This window comes from Cygnus atratus, chromosome 15 (assembly GCF_013377495.2).
Source record: "Cygnus atratus isolate AKBS03 ecotype Queensland, Australia chromosome 15, CAtr_DNAZoo_HiC_assembly, whole genome shotgun sequence".
NCBI classification, from domain to species: domain Eukaryota; kingdom Metazoa; phylum Chordata; class Aves; order Anseriformes; family Anatidae; genus Cygnus; species Cygnus atratus.
The window spans coordinates 10,781,525-10,791,684 of NC_066376.1; positions in this window are offsets into that span (position 1 = coordinate 10,781,525).

The following is a 10,160-nucleotide window of genomic DNA, read 5'->3' on the forward strand; positions in this document are numbered from 1 at the left end:
GTGCTCAAGGCATAACTCATCCAATAGCTAAGCTGAAATATTTTTTTTCCTACTTATTCCATAAATATGTATGATAGTATTTTTCTGTTTGCATCTTCTGTCATACTTTCACAAGGCTAGAACACCTGTGGACTGCATAGACACACTTTTGAGGTTGAAGTAATGGGCTGGGGGAATGCAGAGGTGGGCTCTGTGAGAAGAGGCTCTGCCTCTTCTCACAGCAAGTGCCCATCAGCTGCCTTGGCCTCCTACTGCAGACCCCTGAGCCCGAGGCCTCAGCTGTCGTGTGATGGGCTGGTGCAACAGCCCCAAGGCAGCTGGGCTCTCTCCGCTCCTCTCCCTGAGGGCGGCGTGCAGCAGAGATGCCCCCTGCGCAGTCTCCAGGACTGCATGGGGGTGCAGTGAGGGACGGGGAAGGAGGACTCAAACACCACTTGAAGTTCACTGTTCTTTATTGGCAGCCCAGAGACGAATGCAGGCTGGCTGCGCTACACCGTCTCCACTTCCTCCACGTGTGGGACACCCATCTTGGCGGCTCCATCGTCTGCCTCCTGTCGGGGTGCTGAGCCATGGGCAAGGAGCTGGGCCCAGCCTGAGGGTCCGTGTCATGCCAGGGCCTCCAGGAATGGCGTGAGCTGTGCTTCCTCATGGCCTCCCAGGCCTGGCATCGCAGTGAGGCCTTGCCAGCCTTTGTGGAGGTGGCCCCACCTGCCTTGGCTGGATCTCGTCTTCTGGAGAGTCCATGTCCATAGGCAGGACATTGTTCTCTGTGGGTGGCACCTGCACAGCCTGCACCCGCTGTTTCAGCCAGTCCCTGTTCATGGCCTGGCCATTGTCCTTTGAGGGTGGCACATCGCCTGTCCTCCCCCATTTTTTCTCAGGGTCCCTGTGCGTGGGTTGGACATGATCTTGCACAGGTGTCACCGTGATGGTCCTCACCCATTTTTTTTGATGAATTGCATTTTGTGGGCTGGACATTGTCTCGCGCTGGTGGCACCTTGCTGGTCCTCACCCATTTTTTGTTGGGGTCCCTGTTCACAAGCTGGCTGTTTTGCTACGATGGTGGCACCTTGCTGGTGTGCACCCATTTTTGCAGTTGGCCGCTGTTACTGGGCTGGCTGTGTTGTCCCGCAGGAGGCACCATGGCGGTCTGCACCCTTTGATTTGGCTGGTTGCTGTGCTTTGGCTGTCTCAGGGACTGGGTGTTGTGTTCTGCAGGTGTCCCCTTGACAGTTCACACACATTTGGTTGGTGGGCCCCCGTGCCTTCTGTGGAAGTTGTCTTCTAGAGCCGGTACCCTGCTGGTCTGCCCCAATTCTTTGGGTGGGTACCTGCTCGCAGGCCACGTGTTCTCTTGCACAGGAGGCACGGTGATGTTCCGCACCCACTTGTTGGGTTGGCCTCCACGCCTTGGATGGTATTTGTCCCTCCTGGAGCACACCTGATGGTTTCGCGCCCATTTATTCAGTTTGCTCCCCTCCACCGCTGGGTGTTCATCCATCTTTGGACGTTTAGCGGGGGGTTGCCGCTGGAGGTCCCTCCTGTCTTGGCTGTGCTTCCTCCTCCTCCCCACCTGCACTCGTTCCTCCATTCTAGGACATAGAATGCACATTCTAGGTGTGCACCCCTCTGCCGCTGGGTGTTCATCCACCCTTGGACGTTTTGCAGGGGGTTGCCATAGGAGATCCTTCCTTTCTACGCTGTCTCGCCTCTTCTTTGCGCGATGCACCACTCCTCTCATCCTTCAGGCTGAACAGGACAGCACCCAAAGGCTAGTGATCCCTGCCTGAAGCTTCCCAGCACCTGGGCTGCTCCAAGTCTCCTTGGCGCTCCAGGAGCAAGTGGTGGCCAGCCACAGGGCTGCCCTTTTTATGGGGCTGGGGACAATGGACACCAAGGACAACGGTGACATCAGGAGGCCGCTGTGGTGGCAGCCCAGGCATCATCACAGTGGCCTTCTGTGCTGGGTCTGGCTGGGATGGAGTTAACTTTCCCTGCAGCAGCCCATACAGTGCTGTGCTCTGCACCTGTAGCTAGAGCAGCACCACTATCACACCAGTGTTGTGTCTGCTGCTGAGCAATACTGGCACCGCATCAGGACTCCCTCCAAGCTGCCCAGAGCCAGCAGGCTGGGGGTGGGCAAGTGATGGGGAGGGGACATCACCATGGCAGCTGACCTAAACCAACCAAAGGGATATTCCATGCCATATGGGGTCACACTCAGCAATACAAGTGTAAAAGCGGAAGGTGTGTGTGAAGGGGGGGGGGGTCTCGTGGTGGAAGCGTCTGTCCTCCCAAACAACCATTACGTGTATTGAGGCCTTGCTTCCCAGGACATGGCCGAACATCACTCATTGATGGGAAGTACAGACTAACTGCCCCTTTTTTGTTTTCTCCTCTCTGTGCTTCCAAGTGGCCTTTGCTTCCCCCCCCCCCCCCCCCCCCTCCCCTTTTCCCTTTAATTAAATCACGCTTATCTCAAACCTTGAGCTCTTTGTGTCATATTTTCTAAGCGGCCATGGTGGAACTTGGCTGCCCACCTGAGTAAAACCACCACACCTTCTGACATCACCAGCCTCTGGGTGCAGCCACTCAGAGACTCAGTTATTAGTGCACCCTATTGTCTGTTCATCCAGTCCAGCCTTCAGCAGCTTCTCCTGGAGGAGCTAACGGGAGGCAGTGTTGCAAGTCTTCCTGGAGAGCAGGTAGACAACATCTACCCAGCTCTCCACTGGTGGTTGGAAAGAAGTGCTGTCCTGGTTTCAACTAGGATAGAGTTAATTTTCTTCCTAGTAGCTGGTATGCTGCTGTGTTTGAGATTTAGGATGAGAAGAATGCTGATAACACACTGATGTTTTAGTTGTTGCAGAACAGTGCTTACACAAAGCCAAAGACTTTTCAGCTTCTCACACTGTCCTGCCAGCGGGCAGGCTGGGGGTGCAGCAGGAGCTGGGAGGGGACAGACCCAGGACAGCTGACCCCAACTGGCCAAAGGCATATTCCATGCCATCTGGCGTCATGCTGAACAATTAATAGGGGGGAGGGGGGGGCTGGCCAGGGTGGGTGACCGGCTGCTCGGGGATCGGCTGGGCATCGGTCAGCGGGTGGTGAGCAATTACATTGTGCATCACTTGTTTTGTGCACATTCTTATTAGTAGTACTATTATTATTTTCCTTTGTTTTCTGTCCTAATGAAATGTCTTTATCTCAACCCACAGATTTTCATTTTTAATTCTCTCCCCCATCCCAGAGAGTGAGGGGGGACTGTGAGCGAATGGCTGTATGGTGCTTAGCTGCCGGCTTAAACCATAATAGAGTTGAAGACAGAAAGGTCTATCTGGTCTATCTAATCTCTCTCATATCTTTGTTACATTAACACCTAAAGGCTTCCCTGATAAAACAATGCAGACGCTAAATGCTGCCACTAGGTACCACCCAGTACAAGTAGAAGAGAAGTGGGGAATCAATGTGAGAAGCAGCACATCCTTCTCCCAGAGAAACTGGAAGAAAATATGCATATAAGAAACCAGAGACCCCATATTTTGTTTTCCCTTTTTTCTTCTTTTTAATGAGAGAAATTTTCTTGTCTATCAAGATGATGTCTGAGATGATCTGGTTCGCATTTAAGTTACTGCTGTTCGGGCATAAGGCACTCTTAAGAATCCTTCATTTTCTACATCTTCTCCCTACATTTATTTTCCCTCCCATCTGTAACGTTCAGTAAATGCAGCAGCTGTCTGCAATCCATCTAATCTGAAACAGACATTTCACTCCAAAACATTCAGTGCATGTGTTTTGAAAAATAAGTCATGTAATATTCTACATTATTTAAAAGCTTTCATCATTCTTTGAAGGCTACTGTAAACAGTAGCTGCAGGGGAGTTCATTTAAATATATTCACTTTGAACTGCAAATTGTGTATGGTAGAAAACAGAATGACACATACAATTTTACCTTTTTTCCTGCTAACTGTTGTTTACAAATGTTATAAAATCTGTTTTAAAATTCAAGGGTATTTCAAGTTTCAGGCAGTTAATTATCAGTGTTCGAATGAGGCTCATAACACTTGATGGGCCTTGGGGGGGGGAATTGAGTGGCATTCAGAACAGGCAAACACAGACACTTCTGGTTGAAACACACCAACTCACTAGCAAGTAGCCCCTGAGACCTGGATTTGTGCCCAGTAATAAGCACAGCCAGGCAGAAAGCATGGAATATCCCTGGCAGCTTAACACTCCTGATTTCCTTCTATACTATCAGTATTGGCTTCAGAAAAAGATAGCAACAATTGAGCCAGCCACGAGACAGCAAGCCCATCTTTGTGCTCCCAAACATATCGCAGTCATTTCATCCCTTGCTGTATGTGACCATTTTGGGAAACACGATGTGCCGTGAGTTTGATCCAATGTGACATTGGCAGGGCACCCCAGCTAGAGTTCCCTGGTACAACACCAGGCAGCAAAGCACACAGCACTCCTGTAGCAGGTGCTCCAAGCACAACTGACAGGACTACCCAGAAAACAAAATAAGATTTGCTCATTATAAATTTCCTACTAATAATAAAGTCCAAAGGGGAAAGCAATAATGCTTTATGTATCTTACCAACTTCCCGAACTCAGACCTTCTTGTTAATAGCATCAGCACAGCAATGAAGCAAGGTCACTGCTCTGAAAGTACACACCTAAAGTGATTTAGTAAGATTAATTCCACTCACTACTGGCAAAAACCACTTTTTGATGTTTAATATGTAAATTCCATTTACCACCACACAGCAATTGCACATTAATTCAAACACTACTCCCCAGTTCTCAGTACGCAACTTACATTCATGCTCTTATTATTAATGCATCACCCTAAAACAGAAGGGCTACTACACTACAGCTAAATAAATGTTTTACTGGCGATAGAAGGATGAGTGGAGAAGAAGAAAAAAACTGTGTATACAGCATAACACCAACACAAGCAACCCTTGCCTGAGACAGGTCATGAGCACTGTTAATCGTTTCGGCTGCAGCAAACGGTGCATTGCAGGCAAGGCTTGCCATCAAACCCTGCCAGGAGGCCCTTCATCCACACTGAGGTCATGCAACTCCTGGCTGTAAACTTGATTAACTCCTGTTTGAGACTGGCCAACCTTGCTGCAAAGAGAAGCACGATTCATGCACTGTGGGCTGGAAGGCATGGACAAGTATCAGCTGTGGACAGAAGGACGAGAGGCATCAGGAAAGTAAGAGAACAGGGGTGAGGCATCCACCAGGTCCTGACAGGCTTGTGCAGGTTGTGCTGCCCAACTTCCTCCTGGGAACGCTTGCTGTGGGATGCAGCACTGCCTTTCTAGATTGCTTGTCTGTTACTTGGAAAAGCAATACTGTTAAATAAAATAGTAGTATAAAGCTGCCTGGTTTCACAGCTAAGTCTTGTTTAAATTCAGACCTCTCCTTCCCTTTATGAAAGACAGCACAACCCCCCAAGTTTCATTAACAGCCCCGCTGTGCTAAGGTTGATGGGAGTCGGAGAGGCACAAAAATCAGCTGCAGATGCACCTTGAGCAGGAGGCAGCAACGTGCCCCAGGCTGACCCCGCCTGCCCACATGCAGGGCTGCGGCGCTCTAAATATGTATTTTCTCTTAATGCTGAGACAGAAATTAAAGGTGAAAGTCTAAGTTACAGCAATGTGACCTGAAGAGTAAGATGTTCGGTGTTGGATTTTTTGCCTGGTATTTCCCTGAGAAGCTCCTTAGTTGAAAGAGCTGCACCTGGAAATTCGACAAAGTCATTCTTCCATACGGCTCCCTTTACCACAGAGATATTTTTATTCTGAAACAGGAACTTCTTTTTCCAACTTAACATTGTCCACCTCAAAATCTGTTTTGTGAATGGAATATCAATTGCCTTAGCTTAGGCCTGAAGATGATTTCAGCACACCTTATTGCCCAATGGTTGCTGTCTTGGTTTTGGTCTCCTCTTTTCCTCACTTTGCAGTGCTGCGCTCAGCACAGTATGGCAAGTTCCAAGCACCAAGGAGTTACAGAATGAGTTGTTTGTTTTTTAAATCCACACCTAAGAAAACAAACTTCCTCACTCAAAAAGCTGCAAAAGAAACCCAGCACTGTGCCACCCCTTAAACAAAAATTCTCCTGTGATGAGGTTCCTTTGCAAACCTCAGCTAAACCTTTAAAAAAGAGTGCGCAGGACCACCAGCAGCTGTGGGTTTGTTAAGCATGCACACTGCATCGCATCATGTGTGCAAAGGGAAGCACAGCACTGAAACTGCAAACACTCAAGCAGAATTGCACCAATACTGATTTTAACAAACATTTTGGCAACAAGCACTTCAGTAGTATCCTTGGATCAAAACTCTGCACAGATAATTAGTTTGGATGCATCAATAATTACACCATTGTGCCAGTTTGAGGATTTTTTTGCCAAATAGAAAGTGTTTCAACAGTACTGGTTAGACAAATTAAAAACTATTAGTGCAATAAGTGACTTTCACTCTAGATTCAAACCATGGACTATCATGTTAAGTTTGGGGGGGGGAGGGTTGTTTTTTCTACCTCAGTCTTTAATTTACACATGGATCACAGGTATCAATCCTGAACTGAAGATTTGAGGGTTTTATTCATTACTTGGCCGTATTTGTACCTCCAATACACTGTGCTAATTGGTCAGGATCTGGCCTGTCAGTACCCTCAGCACAATGACAAAGCCCAACTTTCTCAAACCACCCTTTCCAGCCCCTCTCTGCTAGTGACTGCACAGACACCACAGGAACTCCCAAGCCAGCCCAAAACTGCAGGTCACTGACTAAAAGCACACTGTACTTATTTCTGTCCAATAAAACAAATGCCACATATTCTGCATTTTCAACTTCTCTCCTCTGGAGAGGTTTTTACATGCTGCACCTCCATCATTTGGGCAGCCTCCAGAATGTGTCTGGTAGTAATGGGAAAAGGAAAGAATGCTATCACCTTATAACATCCTGCATTTTTTTCCCATCAAAATACAGCATACCTGCACACATATCTGCCTTTTATTTCGAAATACGATTTCCACCCTCACAGCTGTAAAGAAAGCTCATAAATATGATAGGAGGATCCCAACAGGGCAGAAAGTGAGAGAGAACTCATGAGCTGAGTATGGACCAAGAGAAAGCTATTTAAACATAAAACCTAATTTTTCTCCCCCATAGAAACTGACATCAGGAAGGATTTCATTCGCTTGGGTAGCAGCACGGGGGATGGAAAGCATATTATCCTTTCATGTGATCAGAGTGAGGATGAGCAGGTCCTGAAGTTGAAGCAGTTGCACGCAGCCCACTTTGCCCACAGTACTGCTTGGAAAAGCCCTACCTGAGCAGCTGTGGCACAGTTACCCCAACAGCAGATGTGCTGGTACTGAGCTCTGCTTTATGCAAAGAGCATCAGGAAAGTAAGACAGATTCAAGCAGATTCCTACCCAAATTTGTGTGTCCTACAACCTAAGGAAATTAGAAAGCACATTTACGCTACTAATAACCATAAGTCAGATTTTGCCCTTGTTCAATTACTTGATGTGAGAGTGTTTAATTTTCCAGCCTGTGCTATCCGAACACAGAATCTAAACTGAATACTTAGCAGAGCACTACGGAGGATTGATTTCCCACTGAATACCATCAAATACAGCTTTATGACTAGAACTTTTTTTCCCCTTCAAATCACTTGGGTGCAAAGAAATGATACGTTTTCCTCTCTCATTTTATAAAGTTGCCTAGGTTCAAAAATATCTGTTCTTCTAGTCTTCCATGCAGCCCATTTACCTGTTGAGACTTAGTGCCTAAATTATTATACAATAGCACACATGTCGAGCAATCTATTCTGATGGAAAGCAAGCCTGAATGAACCTTTAGGTCAGCCACTAATCAAATTAGAGCTGCGAAGCCTGTTCCTCACTTGCAGCCCAAGCTTCTGCTCAGTGATGGAAATCAGGATGCTGCTGCTATCAGTACCTCCAAATCAATGCAGACTTGCACAAGTGAACAACGGAGCTAGATCAGGGGTTAGTTTAACAATATTTTTATTTCACTAACAAATTACTGCTACAGACCCTGAAACGTTTACAACAAATCATTTGTCCGCAAACTAGCTGGCAAGAACATCACTTTACACTATTCACAGATCAGAACAGACTTACACCTGCACTTCACAGGGACAAGCATCTGCCTGAAGTGCCAGCAGCATAGATGCATGCACCTAAATCACTCCTCCCTTCCTTCCTGACTGGGGGGCAAAATATATTCTAATTAAAGTCACGTGGTGGGACTGCGGTTGAACTAAATGCCTCTCCTGGATTTATCAAAAAGGAAAAAGGGATGTAACCTCACTCACCACCACCAGCTACAGTATCCTATTCACAGCAACGTGTTCACAGGGCTAGACTCTACCCCAGTTACTCCTGGTCCAGCTTTCAGGACAGTGATGTTTCAATAGAGCAGCCCTTCATTCTGGAACCTTCATTTTGCAACATTAGCCTCCCTCTAAAGTAGCATTTTCTCTGCAATATATTATGCTGTCTAAATAAAAGCATAGTTAGAAGACTATCTCAACATATTCACTACATTTATTTAATTCATTTTGAAGTTTGTTCTCTGATTTATTTATTTATTAAAAGGAAGAAACAAGATAGAATTATTTAATGGCCCGCCAGCCAGCCTTTTCCCCTGCCAGCTTGATGGCGCTCCATGCCGGCGTGCGGGAAGGGCGGCTTTGGGAACCCCTCTCCGGTGGCTCACCCAGAAGCCCCAAAGACACTCGTTTTGCTTGAAAGAAGCTTTTAACTCTGGTTGCATGTTTCCCTTCTGAAAACCTGAACATTTTGGGTCAAATCAATGTCTGATATTAAAAGAAAAGCATTTTAGCGAGAGCAACAGCAGGTTTAAATTTTGCTAATCTAAGCAGGTACATGCTTTTTCCACTCAGTCACCAGCCCTAAAAAGTTCCCTCACTCACATTCTGTGTAAAGCACTATGCTTGCAATGGGATTCTGCAGTTGTAAATAACCCTGGCCTCACACTTCAGCTCAGTGGTGCAGGATAAATATCCCACCCGCAGGGTAAGTGCCTGCACTTCCCGCTTTATTTTTTCCCAGGTTTCTGAATTCTTCCCCAGCAATGTTAAAGAACATGGGATTCTCTCTCCAGAGTAATTACTATTACTAATTACTTTTAGGAAAATAAATTTGTTAGGAACAAATATCTTTTAGAGTATTTCAAGTCATCGGATGATTCGAGATGCATCCCCAACAACAACAAGCTCTATTTCACAACCTCCCCGTGATTTTACAGCCAAGTTGGAAACAACATCAGAGCCGTGGCAAGGTGTAAGAATGACCTTCAGTACTCATGGCACAATACCCAAACTGCTCAAGAACGTGGCAGAATCTTTGGCCTCTGATTTTCAAGATGGTTCCAATAAATTCAACAAAAAGCTCATTTCTCATTAACTCTACAGAGATAATACACTGAAAGGTAAATAAATTCTTGTATACAGACATGCAAGCGTTTTACTATTTCTAACCAGGAATTGTTTTCTTTGACAAAAACTTAAATGAAGTATTTCTTAAATAAAATATTTTACTAGAATTTTATAAAATATCTTGTCTGAATAATGCATAAGGTACCCTAATACATACGCACCAAACATTTACAAGGACTTGGATCATTTATACCCTAGTTCAAAATGGTAAATGCTTTTTAAAAAAAAAAAAAACACCACACAGATGGTTACATCGGCCAGTTGGCACACAGGGCTGCTAGCAGAACAGAAGCTATGGCAGACCGAGCTGTTTTAACTATGCTGCTAAAGTGTCTGATAAAAGAGAAACACTCTGGTATGTTTTCATACAGCTTCCATGCCCAGAGAGAGGATCCAAACAGGTCTCTCTCAGGGTAAATTTTGTCTCATTAAGACTTCTTACGGTGATTGATTTATCTTACAGTTTCTACTTCTAACTTTAAAAACAGAAACATTGAAAACTTGATTTCTAATCTGATTTTATAGCAATAGTATATCAAAGCTATTAAATTTAATATTAAAGATTCTGAGCATGCACTCCCTAATTCTTTCCATTGTACGGCCAAATAATAAATCCAGGAGCGCCTAAGCATACATGCAATTACCCAT